Here is a 16,198-nt window from a genome sequence, read left to right as displayed (position 1 = left end):
CAGGCCTTCCTTCTGATTTATCTCTGGGTACAGTCACCAGGCCTTTCTTCCGAGGTACCTCTGGGTACAGTCACCAGGCATTTCTGCCGAGGTCCCTCTGGGAAGAGTCACCAGGTCTTTCTTACGAGGTAACTCTGGGTACAGTCACCGGCTTTCCTTCTGAGGTACCTCTGGGTACACTCACCCGGGCTTATTTCTGAGGTCCCTCTGGGTGCAGTCCCCAGGCCGTTCTTACGAGCTGCCTCTGGGTACAGTTACCAGGCCTTTCCTCCGAGCTAACTCTGGAACAGTCAACAGGCCTTCCTTCCGAGGTACGTCTGGGTAGTCACCAGGCATTCCTTCCGAGGTATCTCTGGGTACACTCACCAGGCCTTCATTCCGAGGAACCTCTGGGTACAGTCACCAGGTCTTCCTTCCGAGGTACCTATGGGCACAGTCAACAGGCCGTCCTTCTGACGTATCTCTGGGTACACTCACCAGGCCTTCATTCCGAGGAATCTCTGTGTACAGTCACGAGGTCTTCCCTCTGAGGTACCTCTGGGCACAGTCAACAGGCCGTCCTTCTGAGGTACCTCCGGGTACAGTCACCAGGCCTTCTTTCTGAGGTCCCTCTGGGTACAGTCACCAGGGCTTTCTCCGAGGTACCTCTGGGTACATGTACGGGTCTTCGTTCTGAGGTACCTCTGGGTAGAGTCAACAGGCCTTCCTTCCGAGGTATCTCTGGGTACACTCACCAGGCATTTCTTACAAGGTACCTCTGGGTACAGTCACCAGGCCTTCCTTCTGAGTTAACTCTGGGTACAGTCAACAGGCCTTCCTTCCGACGTTCCTGTGGGTACAGTCACCAGGCCTTCCTTCTGATGTACCTCTTGGTACAGTCACCAGGCCTTTCTTCCGAGGTACCTCTGGGTACAGTCTCCAGGCCTTCCTTCCGAAGTACCTCTGGGTACAGTCATTAGGACATTTTTCCGAGGTACCTCTGGGTAAACTCACCAGGCCGTACTTACGAGGTACCTCTGGTTACAGTCTCCAGTCGTTCCTTCTGAGGTACCTATGGGTACAGTCACCAGGCCTTCCTTCATGGGTAGCTCTGGGTACAGTCAAAGGCCTTCCTTGTGAGGTACCTCTGGGTACAGTCTCCAGGCCCTCTTCCGAGGTACCTCTGTGTACCGTACCAGGCTTTCCTTCCCAGGTGCCTCTGGGTAGAGTCACTAATCCTTAATTCCGAGGTACGATTCGGTACAGCCACCAGGCCTTCCTTCTGACGTACTTCGGGGTACAGTCAACAGGCCTTCCTTCTGAGGCATCTCTGGGTACAATCACCAGGCATTTCTTACAAGGTAACTCTGGGTGCAGTCACCAGGCCTTCCTTCCGTGGTACCTCTGGGTACAGTCACCAAGCCTTCCTTCCGAGGCATCTCTGGGTACAGTCACCAGGCCTGCCTTCCGAGGTACCTCTGGGTACAGTCACCAGGCCTTCCTTCTGTGGTACCTCTGGGTACAGTCACCTGGCCTTTTGTCGGAGGCACGCCTGGGTACAGTCACCAGGCCTTCCTTTTGAGGTCCTTCTCTGTACAGCCACCAGGCCCTCCTGCCGACGTCCCTCTGGGTACAGTCACCAGGCTATCTTCCCAGGTACCTTTGGGTACAGTCACCAGGACTTTCTTCCCAGGTACCCCTGGATACAGTTACCATGCCTTCTTTCCGAGTAACCTCTGGGTACACTCACCGTCCTTTCTAACGAGGTATCTCTGGGTACAGTCACCATTCTTTCCTTCTCAGGTACCTATGGGTACAGTCACCAGGCCTTTCTTCCGAGGTACATCTGAGTACAGTCTCCAGGCCTTCCTTCCGAGGTACCTCTGGGTACAGTCATCAGGACTTGTTTCCGAGGTACATCTGCGTATACTCACCATGTCGTTCTTACGAGGTACCTCTGGTTACAGTCTCCAGTTGTTCCTTCTGAGGTAACTATGGGTACAGTCACCAGGCCTTCCTTCACAGGTACCTCTGGGTACAGTCAAAGGCATTCCTTCTGAGGTACATCTGGGTACAATCACCAGGCCTTCCTTCTGAGGTACCTGTGCGAACAGTCACTAGGTCTTTCTTCTGAGGTACCTCTGAGTACAGTCACCAGGCATTCCTTTCGAGGTACCTCTGGTTACATTCACCAGGGCTTCTTTCCGAAGTACCTCTGTTTAGAGTCACCAGGCATTTCTTCCGAGCTAACTCTGGGTCCAGTCACCAGGCCTTCCTTCCCAGGTACCTCTGTGTACAGTCACCAGGCTTTCCTTGGGAGTTACCCTGGGTAGAGTCACCACGCCTTTCTTCCGAGTTACCTCTAGGTATAGTCACCAGGCCTTCCTTCCGAGGTACCTCTGGGTATAGTCACCGGCCTTCCTTCGGAGGTAACTATGGGTACAGTCACCTGGCCTTCTTTCTGTGGACCCTCTGGGCACAGTCACCAGGGTTTTCTCTGAGGTACCTCTGGGTACAGTCTCCAGGCCTTCCTTCCGAGGTACCTCTGGGTACAGTCATCAGGACTTGTTTCCGAGGTATCTCTGGGTACACTCACCAGGCCGTTCTTACGAGGTACCTCTGCTTACAGTCTCCAGTCGTTCCTTCTGAGGTACCTATGGGTACAGTTAAAGGCCTTCCTTCTGAAGTACCTCTGGGTACAGTTACACGGCCTTCTTTCTCAGTTCCCTCTGGGTACAGTCACCAGGCCTTTCTGCCGAAGTCCCTCTGGGTACAGTCACCGGCCTTCCTTTTGAGGTACCTCTGAGTAGAGTTACCCGGCCTTCTTTCTGAGGTACCTCTGGGTACAGTCACCAGGCCTTCCTTCTGCGGTATCTCTGAGTAAAGTCTTCAGACCTTCCCTCTGAGGTACATCTGAGTACAGTCACCAGGACTTCTTTCCGAGGTACGTCTGGGTACACTCACCAGGTCGTTCTTACGAGGTACCTCTGGGTACAGTCTCCAGGCATTCCTTCTCACGTACCTTTGGGTACAGTCACCAGGACTTCCTTAAGAGGTACCTCTGGGTACAGTCAAAGGCCTTCCTTCTGAGGTACCTCTGGGTGAAGTCCCCAGACCTTCCTTCGGAGGTACCTCTGAGTACAGTCACCATGCCTTTCTTCCGAGGTACGTCTGGGTACAATCTGCAGGTCTTCCTTTCGAGGTACCTCTGGGTACAGTCATCAGGCCTTGTTTCCGAGGTACCTCTGGGTACACTCACCAGGCCGTTCTTAGGAGGTACCTCTGGTTACAGTCTCCAGTTGTTCCTTCTGAGGTACCTATGGGTACAGTCACCAGGCCTTCCTTCAGGGGTACCTCTGGGTACAGTCAAAGGCCTTCCTTGTGAGGTACCTCTGGGTACAATCACCAGGCCTTCTCTCCGAGGTACCTCTGAGTACACTCACCAGGCCTTCCTTCAGAGGTACCTCTGGGTACAGTCAAAGGCCTTCCTTCTGAGGTACCTCTGGGTACAGTCATCCGGCCTTCTTCCTCAGTTCCCTCTGAGTAGTCACCCGGCCTTTCTTCCGAGGTCCCCCTGGGTATAGTCACCAGGCTTTTCTTACGAGGTACCTCTGAGTACAGTCACCAGGCCTTCCTTCAGATTTATCTCTGGGTACCATCACTAGGCCTTTCTTCCGAGTTACCTCTGGGTACAGTCTCCAGGCCTTCCTTCCGAAGTACCTCCGGGTACAGTCATTACGACTTTTTTCCGAGGTACCTCTGGGTAAACTCACCAGGCCGTTCTTACGAGGTACCTCCGGGTACAGTCTCCAGTGGTTCCTTCCAAGGTACCTATGGGTACAGTCACCAGGCCTTCCTTCCGGGGCACCTCTGGGTATAGCCACCAGGCCTTCCTTCTGAGGTATCTCTGGGTAAAATCCCCAGGCCTTCATTCCGAGGTGCCTCTGAGTACAGTCACCACGCCTTTCTTCCGAGGTACGTCTGGGTACAGTCACCAGGCCGTCCTCCCGATGTACCTCTGGGTACAGTCATCAGGACTTGTTTCCGAGGTACCTCTGGGTATACTCACCATGCTGTTCTTACGAGGTACCTCTGGTTACAGTCTCCAGTCGTTCCTTCTGAGGTACCTATGGGTACAGTCACCAGGCCTTCCTTCAGAGGTACCTCTGGGTACCGTCAAAGGCCTTCCTTCTGAGGTACATCTGTGTACAATCACCAGGCCTTCCTTCTGAGGTACCTGTGCGAACAGTCACTAGGTCTTTCTTCTGAGGTACCTCTGGGTACAGTCACCAGGCATTCCTTTCGAGGTACCTCTGGTTACATTCACCAGGGCTTCTTTCCGAGGTACCTCTGTTTAGAGTCACCAGGCATTTCTTCCGAGCTAACTCTGGGTACAGTCACCACGCCTTCTTTGCCAGGTACCTCTGTGTATAGTCACCAGGCTTTCCTTGGGAGTTACCCTGGGTACCATCACCACGCCTTTCTTCCGAGTTACCTCTAGGTATAGTCACCAGGCCTTCCTTCCGAGGTACCTCTGGGTACAGTCACCGGCCTTCCTTCTGAGGTACCTCTGGGTACAGTCACACGGCCTTCTTTCTCAGTTCCCTCTGGGTACAGTCACCAGGCCTTTCTGCCGAGGTCCCTCTAGGTACAGTCACCGGCCTTCCTTCTGAGGTACCTCTGAGTAGAGTTACCCGGCCTTCTTTCTGAGGTAGCTCTGGGTACAGCCACCAGGCCTTCCTTCTGCGGTATCTCTGAGTAAAGTCCCCAGGCCTTCCTTCCGAGGTACCTCTGAGTACAGTCACCAGGACTTCTTTCCGAGGTACCTCTGGGTACACTCACCAGGTCGTTCTTACGAGGTACCTCTGGGTACAGTCTCCAGTTTTTCCTTCTGAGGTACCTTTGGGTACAGTCACCAGGCCTTCCTTCAGAGGTACCTCTGGGTACACTCAAAGTCCTTCCTTCTGAGGTACCTCTGGGTAAAGTCCCCAGGCCTTCTTCGGAGGTACCTCTGAGTACAGCCACCACGCCTTTCTTCCGAGGTACGTCTGGGTACAATCTCCAGGCCTTCCTTCCGAGGTACCTCTGGGTACAGTCATCAGGAATTCCTTCTGATTTATCTCTGGGTACAGTCACCAGGCCTTTCTTCCGAGGTACCTCTGGGTACACTCACCAGGCCGTTCTTAGGAGGTACCTCTGGTTACAGTCTCCTATTGTTCCTTCTGAGGTAGCTATGTGTACAGTCACCAGGCCTTCCTTCAGGGGTACCTCTGGGTACAGTCAAAGGCCTTCCTTCTGAGGTACCTCTGGGTACAGTCACCAGGCCTTCTCTCCGAGGTACCTCTGGGTACAGTCACCAGGCCTTCCTTCAGAGGTACCTCTGGGTACAGTCAAAGGCCTTCCTTCTGAGGTACCTCTGCGTACAGTCATCCGGCCTTCTTTCCCAGTTCCCTCTGGGTACACTCACCAGGCCTTTCTTCCGAGGTCCCCCTGGGCACAGTCACCAGGCCTTTCTTACGAGGTACCTCTGGGTACAGTCACCAGGCCTTCCTTCTGATTTATCTCTGGGTACAGTCACCAGGCCTTTCTTCCGAGGTACCTCTGGGTACAGACACCAGGCATTTCTCCCGAGATCCCTCTGGGAAGAGTCACCAGGTCTTTCTTACGAGGTAACTCTGGGCACAGTCACCGGCTTTCCTTCTGAGGTACCTCTGGGTACACTCACCCGGGCTTATTTCTGAGGTCCCTCTGGGTGCAGTCCCCAGGCCGTTCTTACGAGCTGCCTCTGGGTACAGTTACCAGGCCTTTCCTCCGAGCTAACTCTGGAACAGTCAACAGGCCTTCCTTCGGAGGTACGTCTGGGTAGTCACCAGGCATTCCTTCCGAGGTATCTCTGGGTACACTCACCAGGCCTTCATTCCGAGGAACCTCTGGGTACAGTCACCAGGTCTTCCTTCCGAGGTACCTCTGGGCACAGTCAACAGGCCGTCCTTCTGAGGTACCTCCGGGTACAGTCACCAGGCCTTCTTTCTGAGGTCCCTCTGGGTACAGTCACCAGGGCTTTCTCCGAGGTACCTCTGGGTACATGTATGGGTCTTCGTTCTGAGGTACCTCTGGGTACAGTCAACAGGCCTTCCTTCCGAGGTATCTCTGGGTACACTCACCAGGCATTTCTTACAAGGTACCTGTGGGTACAGTCACTGGCCTTCCTTCGGAGGTACCTATGGGTACAGTCACCTGGCCTTTTTTCTGTGGACCCTCTGGGCACATTCACCAGGGTTTTCTCTGAGGTACCTCTGGGTACAGTCTCCAGGCCTTCCTTCCGAGGTACCTCTGGGTACAGTCATCAGGACTTGTTTCCGAGGTATCTCTGGGTACACTCACCAGGCCGTTCTTACGAGGTACCTCTGCTTACAGTCTCCAGTCATTCCTCTGAGGTACCTCTGGGTACAGTCAAAGGCCTTCCTTCCGAGGTACCTCTGCGTACAGTCATCAGGACTTGTTTCCGAGGTATCTCCGGGTACACTCACCAGGCCGTTCTTACGAGGTACCTCTGGTTACAGTCTCCAGTCGTTCCTTCTGAGGTACCTATGGGTATAGTCACCAGGCCTTCCTTCTTGGTAGCTCTGGGTACAGTCAAAGGCCTTCCTTTGAGGTACCTCTGGGTACAGTCTCCAGGCCTTCTTCCGAGGTACCTCTGTGTACCGTACCAGGCTTTCCTTCCCAGGTGCCTCTGGGTAGAGTCACTAATCCTTAATTCCGAGGTACGATTCGGTACAGCCACCAGGCCTTCCTTCTGACGTACTTCGGGGTACAGTCAACAGGCCTTCCTTCCGAGGCATCTCTGGGTACAATCACCAGGCATTTCTTACAAGGTAACTCTGGGTGCAGTCACCAGGCCTTCCTTCCGTGGTACCTCTGGGTACAGTCACCAAGCCTTCCTTCCGAGGCATCTCTGGGTACAGTCACCAGGCCTGCCTTCCGAGGTACCTCTGGGTACAGTCACCAGGCCTTCCTTCTGTGGTACCTCTGGGTACAGTCACCTGGCCTTTTGTCCGAGGCACGCCTGGGTACAGTCACCAGGCCTTCCTTTTGAGGTCCTTCTCTGTACAGCCACCAGGCCTTCCTGCCGAGGTCCCTCTGGGTACAGTCACCAGGCTTTCTTCCCAGGTACCTTTGGGTACAGTCACCAGGCCTTTCTTCCGAGGTACCCCTGGATACAGTTACCATGCCTTCTTTCCGAGTAACCTCTGGGTACACTCACCGTCCTTTCTAACGAGGTACCTCTGGGTACAGTCACCATTCTTTCCTTCTCAGGTACCTATGGGTACAGTCACCAGGCCTTCCTTCAGAGGTACCTCTGTGTACCGCCCCCGGCCTTCCTTCTGAGGTCCCTCCGGGTACAGTCACCTGGCCTTCTTTCTGAGGTCCCTCCGGGTACAGTCACCAGGCCTTCCTTCTGAGTTAACTCTGGGTACAGTCACCAGGCCTTCCTTTCTTGTTAGCTCTGGGTACAGTCACCAGGCCTTCCTTCCGAGGCACCTCTGGGTACAGCCACCAGGCCTTCCTTCTGAGGTATCTCTGAGTAAAATCCCCAGGCCTTCATTCCGAGGTGCCTCTGAGTACAGTCACCAGACCTTTCTTCCGAGGTACGTCTGGGTACAGTCTCCAGGCCTTCCTTCCGAGGTACCTCTGGGTACAGTCATCAGGACTTGTTTCCGAGATACCTCTGGGTATACTCACCATGCCGTTCTTACGAGGTACCTCTGGTTACAGTCTCCAGTCGCTCCTTCTGAGGTAACTATGGGTACAGTCACCAGGCCTTCCTTCACAGGTACCTCTGGGTACAGTCAAAGGCCTTCCTTCTGAGGTACATCTGGGTACAATCACCAGGCCTTCCTTCTGAGGTACCTGTGCGAACAGTCACTAGGTCTTTCTTCTGAGGTACCTCTGGGTACAGTCACCGGCCTTCCTTCGGAGGTACCTATGGGTACAGTCACCTGGCCTTTTTTCTGTGGACCCTCTGGGCACAGTCACGAGGGTTTTCTCTGAGGTACCTCTGGGTACAGTCTCCAGGCCTTCCTTCCGAGGTACCTCTGGGTACAGTCGTCAGGACTTGTTTCCGAGGTATCTCTGGGTACACTCACCAGGCCGTTCTTACGAGGTACCTCTGCTTACAGTCTCCAGTCGTTCCTCTGAGGTACCTATGGGTACAGTCAAAGGCCTTCCTACCGAGGTACCTCTGCGTACAGTCATCAGGACTTGTTTCCGAGGTATCTCTGGGTACACTCACCAGGCCGTTCTTACGAGGTACCTCTGGTTACAGTCTCCAGTCGTTCCTTCTGAGGTACCTATGGGTACAGTCACCAGGCCTTCCTTCATGGGTAGCTCTGGGTACAGTCAAAGGCCTTCCTTGTGAGGTACCTCTGGGTACAGTCTCCAGGCCTTCTTCCGAGGTACCTCTGTGTACCGTACCAGGCTTTCTTTCCCAGGTGCCTCTGGGTAGAGTCACTAATCCTTAATTCCGAGGTACGTTTCGGTACAGCCACCAGGCCTTCCTTCTGACGTACTTCGGGGTACAGTCAACAGGCCTTCCTTCCGAGGCATCTCTGGGTACAATCACCAGGCATTTCTTACAAGGTAACTCTGGGTGCAGTCACCAAGCCTTCCTTCCGAGGCATCTCTGGGTACAGTCACCAGGCCTGCCTTCCGAGGTACCTCTGGGTACAGTCACCAGGCCTTCCTTCTGTGGTACCTCTGGATACAGTCACCTGGCCTTTTGTCCGAGGCACGCCTGGGTACAGTCACCAGGCCTTCCTTTTGAGGTCCTTCTCTGTACAGCCACCAGGCCTTCCTGCCGAGGTCCCTCTGGGTACAGTCACCAGGCTTTCTTCCCAGGTACCCTTGGGTACAGTCACCAGGCCTTTCTTCCGAGGTACCCCTGGATACAGTTACCATGCCTTCTTTCCGAGTAACCTCTGGGTACACTCACCGTCCTTTCTAACGAGGTACCTCTGGGTACAGTCACCATTCTTTCCTTCTCAGGTACCTATGGGTACAGTCACCAGGCCTTCCTTCTGAGGTCCCTCCGGGTACAGTCACCTGGCCCTCTTTCTGAGGTCCCTCCGGGTACAGTCACCAGGCCTTCCTTCTGAGTTAACTCTGGGTACAGTCACCAGGCCTTCCTTTCGAGTTAGCTCTGGGTACAGTCACCAGGCCTTCCTTCCGAGGCACCTCTGGGTACAGCCACCAGGCCTTCCTTCTGAGGTATCTTTGAGTAAAATCCCCAGGCCTTCATTCCGAGGTGCCTCTGAGTACAGTCACCAGGCCTTTCTTCCGAGGTACGTCTGGGTACAGTCTCCAGGCCTTCCTTCCGAGGTACCTCTGGGTACAGTCATCAGGACTTGTTTCCGAGGTATCTCTGGGTACACTCACCAGGCCGTTCTTACGAGGTACCTCTGGTTACAGTCTCCAGTCGTTCCTTCTGAGGTACCTATGGGTACAGTCAAAGGCCTACCTTCTGAGGTACCTCTGGGTACAGTCACACGGCCTTCTTTCTCAGTTCCCTCTGGGTACAGTCACCAGGCCTTTCTTCCGAGGTCCCTCTGGGTACAGTCACCAGCCTTCCTTCTGAGGTACCTCTGAGTAGAGTTACCCGGCCTTCTTTCTGAGGTACCTCTGGGTACCGTCACCAGACCTTCCTTCTGCGGTATCTCTGAGTAAAGTCTTCAGGCCTTCCTTCTGAGGTACATCTGAGTACAGTCACCAGGACTTCTTTCCGAGGTACGTCTGGGTACACTCACCAGGTCGCTCTTACGAGGTACCTCTGGGTACAGTCTCCAGTCTTTCCTTCTGAGGTACCTTTGGGTACAGTCACCAGGACTTCCTTAAGAGGTACCTCTGGGTACACTCAAAGGCTTTTCTTCTCAGGTACCTCTGGGTGAAGTCCCCAGACCTTCCTTCGGAGGTACCTCTGAGTACAGTCACCACGCCTTTCTTCCGAGGTACGTCTGGGTACAATCTGCAGGTCTTCCTTCCGAGGTACCTCTGGGTACAGTCATCAGGCCTTGTTTCCGAGGTACCTCTGGGTACACTCACCAGGCCGTTCTTAGGAGGTACCTCTGGTTACAGTCTCCAGTTGTTCCTTCTGAGGTACCTATGGGTACAGTCACCAGGCCTTCCTTCAGGGGTACCTCTGGCTATAGTCAAAGGCCTTCCTTCTGAGGTACCTCTGGGTACAGTCACCAGGCCTTCTCTCCGAGGTACCTCTGGGTACACTCACCAGGCCTTCCTTCAGAGGTACCTCTGGGTACAGTCAAAGGCCTTCCTTCTGAGGTACCTCTGCGTACAGTCATCCGGCCTTCTTTCTCAGTTCCCTCTGGTTAGTCACCAGGGCTTTCTTTCGAGGTACCCTTGGGTACAGTCACCAGGCCTTTCTTACGAGGTACCTCTGAGTACAGTCACCAGGCCTTCCTTCAGATTTATCTCTGGGTACAGTCTCCAGGCCTTCCTTCCGAAGTACCTCTGGGTACAGTCACCAGGCCTTCCTTCCGAGGCACCTCTGGGTATAGCCACCAGGCCTTCCTTCTGAGGTATCTCTGGGTAAAATCCCCAGGCCTTCATTCCGAGGTGCCTCTGAGTACAGTCACCACGCCTTTCTTCCGAGGTACGTCTGGGTACACTCACCAGGCCTTCCTTCCGAGGTACCTCTGGGTACAGTCATCAGGACTTGTTTCCGAGGTACCTCTGGGTATACTCACCATGCTGTTCTTACGAGGTACCTCTGGTTACAGTCTCCAGTCGTTCCTTCTGAGGTACCTATGGGTACAGTCACCAGGCCTTCCTTCAGAGGTACCTCTGGGTACCGTGAAAGGCCTTCCTTCTGAGGTACATCTGGGTACAATCACCAGGCCTTCCTTCTGAGGTACCTGTGCGAACAGTCACTAGGTCTTTCTTCTGAGGTACCTCTGGGTACAGTCACCAGGCATTCCTTTCGAGGTACCTCTGGTTACATTCACCAGGGCTTCTTTCCGAGGTACCTCTGTTTAGAGTCACCAGGCATTCCTTCCGAGCTAACTCTGGGTACAGTCACCAGGCCTTCCTTCCCAGGTACCTCTGTGTACAGTCACCAGTCTTTCCTTGGGAGTTACCCTGGGTACCATCACCACGCCTTTCTTCCGAGTTACCTCTAGGTATAGTCACTAGGCCTTCCTTCCTAGGTACCTCTGGGTACAGTCACACGGCCTTCTTTCTCAGTTCCCTCTGGGTACAGTCACCAGGCCTTTCTGCCGAGGTCCCTCTGGGTACAGTCACCGGCCTTCCTTCTGAGGTACCTCTGAGTAGAGTTACCCGGCCTTCTTTCTGAGGTACCTCTGGGTACCGTCACCAGACCTTCCTTCTGCGGTATCTCTGAGTAAAGTCCCCAGGCCTTCCTTCTGAGGTACATCTGAGTACAGTCACCAGGACTTCTTTCCGAGGTACGTCTGGGTACACTCACCAGGTCGTTCTTACGAGGTACCTCTGGGTACAGTCTCCAGTCTTTCCTTCTCAGGTACCTTTGGGTACAGTCACCAGGACTTCCTTAAGAGGTACCTCTGGGTACACTCAAAGGCCTTCCTTCTGAGGTACCTCTGGGTGAAGTCCCCAGACCTTCCTTCGGAGGTACCTCTGAGTACAGTCACCACGCCTTTCTTCCGAGGTACGTCTGGGTACAATCTGCAGGTCTTCGTTTCGAGGTACCTCTGGGTACAGTCATCAGGCCGTTCTTAGGAGGTACCTCTGGTTACAGTCTCCAGTTGTTCCTTCTGAGGTACCTATGGGTGCAGTCACCAGGCCTTCCTTCAGGGGTACCTCTGGGTGCAGTCAAAGGCCTTCCTTCTGAGGTACCTCTGGGTACAGTCACCAGGCCTTCTCTCCGAGGTCCCTCTGGGTACAGTCACCAGGCCTTCCTTTAGAGGTACCTCTGGGTACAGTCAAAGGCCTTCCTTCTGAGGTACCTCTGGGTACAGTCATCCGGCCTTCTTTCTCAGTTCCCTCTGGGTAGTCACCAGGCCTTTATTCCGAGGTCCCCCTGGGTATAGTCACCAGGCCTTTCTTACGAGGTACCTCCGAGTACAGTCACCAGGCCTTCCTTCAGATTTATCTCTGGGTACAGTCACTAGGCCTTTCTTCCGAGTTACCTCTGGGTACAGTCTCCAGGCCTTCCTTCCGAAGTACCTCTGGGTACAGTCATTAGGACTTTTTTCCGAGGTACCTCTGGGTAAACTCACCAGGCCGTTCTTACGAGGTACCTCTGGTTGCAGTCTCCAGTCGTTCCTTCTGAGGTATCTATGGGTACAGTCACCAGGCCTTCCTTCATGGGTAGCTCTGGGTACAGTCAAAGGGCTTCCTTGTGGGGTACCTCTGGGTACAGTCTCCAGGCCTTCTTCCGAGGTACCTCTGTGTACCGTACCAGGCTTTCCTTCCCAGGTGCCTCTGGGTAGGGTCACTAATCCTTAATTCCGAGGTACGATTCGGTACAGCCACCAGGCCTTCCTTCTGACGTACTTCGGGGTACAGTCAACAGGCCTTCCTTCCGAGGCATCTCTGGGTACAATCACCAAGCATTTCTTACAAGGTAACTCTGGGTGCAGTCACCAGGCCTTCCTTCCGTGGTACCTCTGGGTACAGTCACCAAGCCTTCCTTCCGAGGCATCTCTGGGTACAGTCACCAGGCCTGCCTTCCGAGGTACCTCTGGGTACAGTCACCAGGCCTTCCTTCTGTGGTAACTCTGGGTACAGTCACCTGGCCTTTTGTCCGAGGCACGCCTGGGTACAGTCACCAGGCCTTCCTTTTGAGGTCCTTCTCTGTACAGCCACCAGGCCTTCCTGCCGAGGTCCCTCTGGGTACAGTCACCAGGCTATCTCCCCAGGTACCTTTGGGTACAGTCACCAGGCCTTTCTTCCGAGGTACCTCTGGATACAGTTACCATGCCTTCTTTCCGAGTAACCTCTGGGTACACTCACCGACCTTCCTAGCGAGGTACCTCTGGGTACAGTCACCATTCTTTCCTTCTCAGGTACCTATGGGTACAGTCACCAGGCCTTCCTTCAGAGGTACCTCTGTGTACCGCCCCCGGCCTTCCTTCTGAGGTACCTCCGGGTACAGTCACCTGGCCTTCTTTCTGAGGTCCCTCCGGGTACAGTCACCAGGCCTTCCTTCTGAGTTAACTCTGGGTACAGTCACCAGGCCTTCCTTTCGAGTTAGCTCTGGGTACAGTCACCAGGCCTTCCTTTCGAGGCACCTCTGGGTATAGCCACCAGGCCTTCCTTCTGATTTATCTCTGGGTACAGTCACCAGGCCTTTCTTCTGAGGTACTTCTGTGTACAGTCACCAGGCATTTCTGCCGAGGTCCCTCTGGGAAGAGTCACCAGGTCTTTCTTACGAGGTAACTCTGGGTACAGTCACCGCCTTTCCTTCTGAGGTACCTCTGGGTACACTCACCCGGGCTTATTTCTGAGGTCCCTCTGGGTGCAGTCCCCAGGCCGTTCTTACGAGCTGCCTCTGGGTACAGTTACCAGGCCTTTCCTCCGAGCTAACTCTGGAACAGTCAACAGGCCTTCCTTCCGAGGTACGTCTGGGTAGTCACCAGGCATTCCTTCCGAGGTATCTCTGGGTACACTCACCAGGCCTTCATTCCGAGGAACCTCTGGGTACAGTCACCAGGTCTTCCTTCCGAGGTACCTATGGGCACAGTCAACAGGCCGTCCTTCTGACGTATCTCTGGGTACACTCACCAGGCCTTCATTCCGAGGAACCTCTGGGTACAGTCACCAGGTCTTCCCTCTGATGTACCTCTGGGCACAGTCAACAGGCCGTCCTTCTGAGGTACCTCCGGGTACAGTCACCAGGCCTTCTTTCTGAGGTCCCTCTGGGTACAGTCACCAGGGCTTTCTCCGAGGTACCTCTGGGTACATGTACGGGTCTTCGTTCTGAGGTACCTCTGGGTACAGTCAACAGGCCTTCCTTCCGAGGTATCTCTGGGTACACTCACCAGGCATTTCTTACAAGGTACCTCTGGGTACAGTCACCAGGCCTTCCTTCTGAGTTAACTCTGGGTACAGTCAACAGGCCTTCCTTCCGAGGTATCTCTGGGTACACTCACCAGGCATTTCTTACAAGGTACCTCTGGGTACAGTCACCGGCCTTCCTTCTGAGGTACCTATGGGTACAGTCACCTGACCTTTTTTCTGTGGACCCTCTGAGCACATTCACCAGGGTTTTCTCTGAGGTACCTCTGGGTACAGTCTCCAGGCCTTCCTTCCGAGGTACCTCTGGGTACAGTCATCAGGACTTGTTTCCGACGTATCTCTGGGTACACTCACCAGGCCGTTCTTACGAGGTACCTCTGCTTACAGTCTCCAGTCGTTCCTTCTGAGGTACCTATGGGTATAGTCAAAGGCCTTCCTTCTGAGGTACCTCTGGGTACAGTCACACGGCCTTCTTTCTCAGTTCCCTCTGGGTACAGTCACCAGGCATTTCTGCCGAGGTCCCTCTGGGTACAGTCACCGGCCTTCCTTTTGAGGTACCTCTGAGTAGAGTTACCCGGCCTTCTTTCTGAGGTACCTCTGGGTACAGTCACCAGGACTTCCTTCTGCGGTATCTCTGAGTAAAGTCTTCAGGCCTTCCTTCTGAGGTACATCTGAGTACAGTCACCAGGACTTCTTTCCGAGGTACGTCTGGGTACACTCACCAGGTCGTTCTTACGAGGTACCTCTGGGTACAGTCTCCAGTCTTTCCTTCTCAGGTACCTTTGGGTACAGTCACCAGGACTTCCTTAAGAGGTACCTCTGGGTACACTCAAAGGCCTTCCATCTGAGGTACTTCTGGGTGAAATCCCCAGACCTTCCTTCGGAGGTACCTCTGAGTACAGTCACCACGCCTTTCTTCCGAGGTACGTCTGGGTACAATCTGCAGGTCTTCCTTCCGAGGTACCTCTGGGTACAGTCATCAGGCCTTGTTTCCGAGGTACCTCTGGGTACACTCACCAGGCCGTTCTTAGGAGGTACCTCTGGTTACAGTCTCCAGTTGTTCCTTCTGAGGTACCTATGGGTCAAGTCACCAGGCCTTCCTTCAGGGGTACCTCTGGGTACAGTCAAAGGCCTTCCTTCTGAGGTACCTCTGGGTACAGTCACCAGACTTTCTCTCCGAGGTCCCTCTGGGTACAGTCACCAGGCCTTTCTTCCGAGGTACCTCTGGGTACACTCACCAGGCCGTTCTTAGGAGGTACCTCTGGTTACAGTCTCCTATTGCTCCTTATGAGGTAGCTAAGTGTACAGTCACCAGGCTTTCCTTCAGGGGTACTTCTGGGTACAGTCAAAGGCCTTCCTTCTGAGGTACCTCTGAGTACAGTCACCAGGTCTTCTCTCCGAGGCATCTCTGGGTACAGTCACCAGGCCTGCCTTCCGAGGTAACTCTGGGTGCAGTCACCAGGCCTTCCTTCCGTGGTACCTCTGGGTACAGTCACCAAGCCTTCCTTCCGAGGCATCTCTGGGTACAGTCACCAGGCCTGCCTTCCGAGGTACCTCTGGGTACAGTCACCAGGCCTTCCTTCTGTGGTACCTCTGGGTACAGTCACCTGGCCTTTTGTCCGAGGCACGCCTGGGTACAGTCACCAGGCCTTCCTTTTGAGGTCCTTCTCTGTACAGCCACCAGGCCTTCCTGCCGAGGTCCCTCTGGGTACAGTCACCAGGCTTTCTTCCCAGGTACCTTTGGGTACAGTCACCAGGCCTTTCTTCCGAGGTACCCCTGGATACAGTTACCATGCCTTCTTTCCGAGTAACCTCTGGGTACACTCACCGTCCTTTCTAACGAGGTACCTCTGGGTACAGTCACCATTCTTTCCTTCTCAGGTACCTATGGGTACAGTCACCAGGCCTTCCTTCAGAGGTACCTCTGTGTACCGCCCCCGGCCTTCCTTCTGAGGTCCCTCCGGGTACAGTCACCTGGCCTTCTTTCTGAGGTCCCTCCGGGTACAGTCACCAGGCCTTCCTTCTGAGTTAACTCTGGGTACAGTCACCAGGCCTTCCTTTCTTGTTAGCTCTGGGTACAGTCACCAGGCCTTCCTTCCGAGGCACCTCTGGGTACAGCCACCAGGCCTTCCTTCTGAGGTATCTCTGAGTAAAATCCCCAGGCCTTCATTCCGAGGTGCCTCTGAGTACAGTCACCAGACCTTTCTTC

This window comes from Loxodonta africana, unplaced genomic scaffold, assembly GCF_030014295.1.
Source record: "Loxodonta africana isolate mLoxAfr1 unplaced genomic scaffold, mLoxAfr1.hap2 scaffold_61, whole genome shotgun sequence".
Classification (NCBI taxonomy): domain Eukaryota; kingdom Metazoa; phylum Chordata; class Mammalia; order Proboscidea; family Elephantidae; genus Loxodonta; species Loxodonta africana.
The sequence above is the reverse complement of the archived record's forward strand: the minus strand, read 5'-3'. Positions refer to the sequence as shown.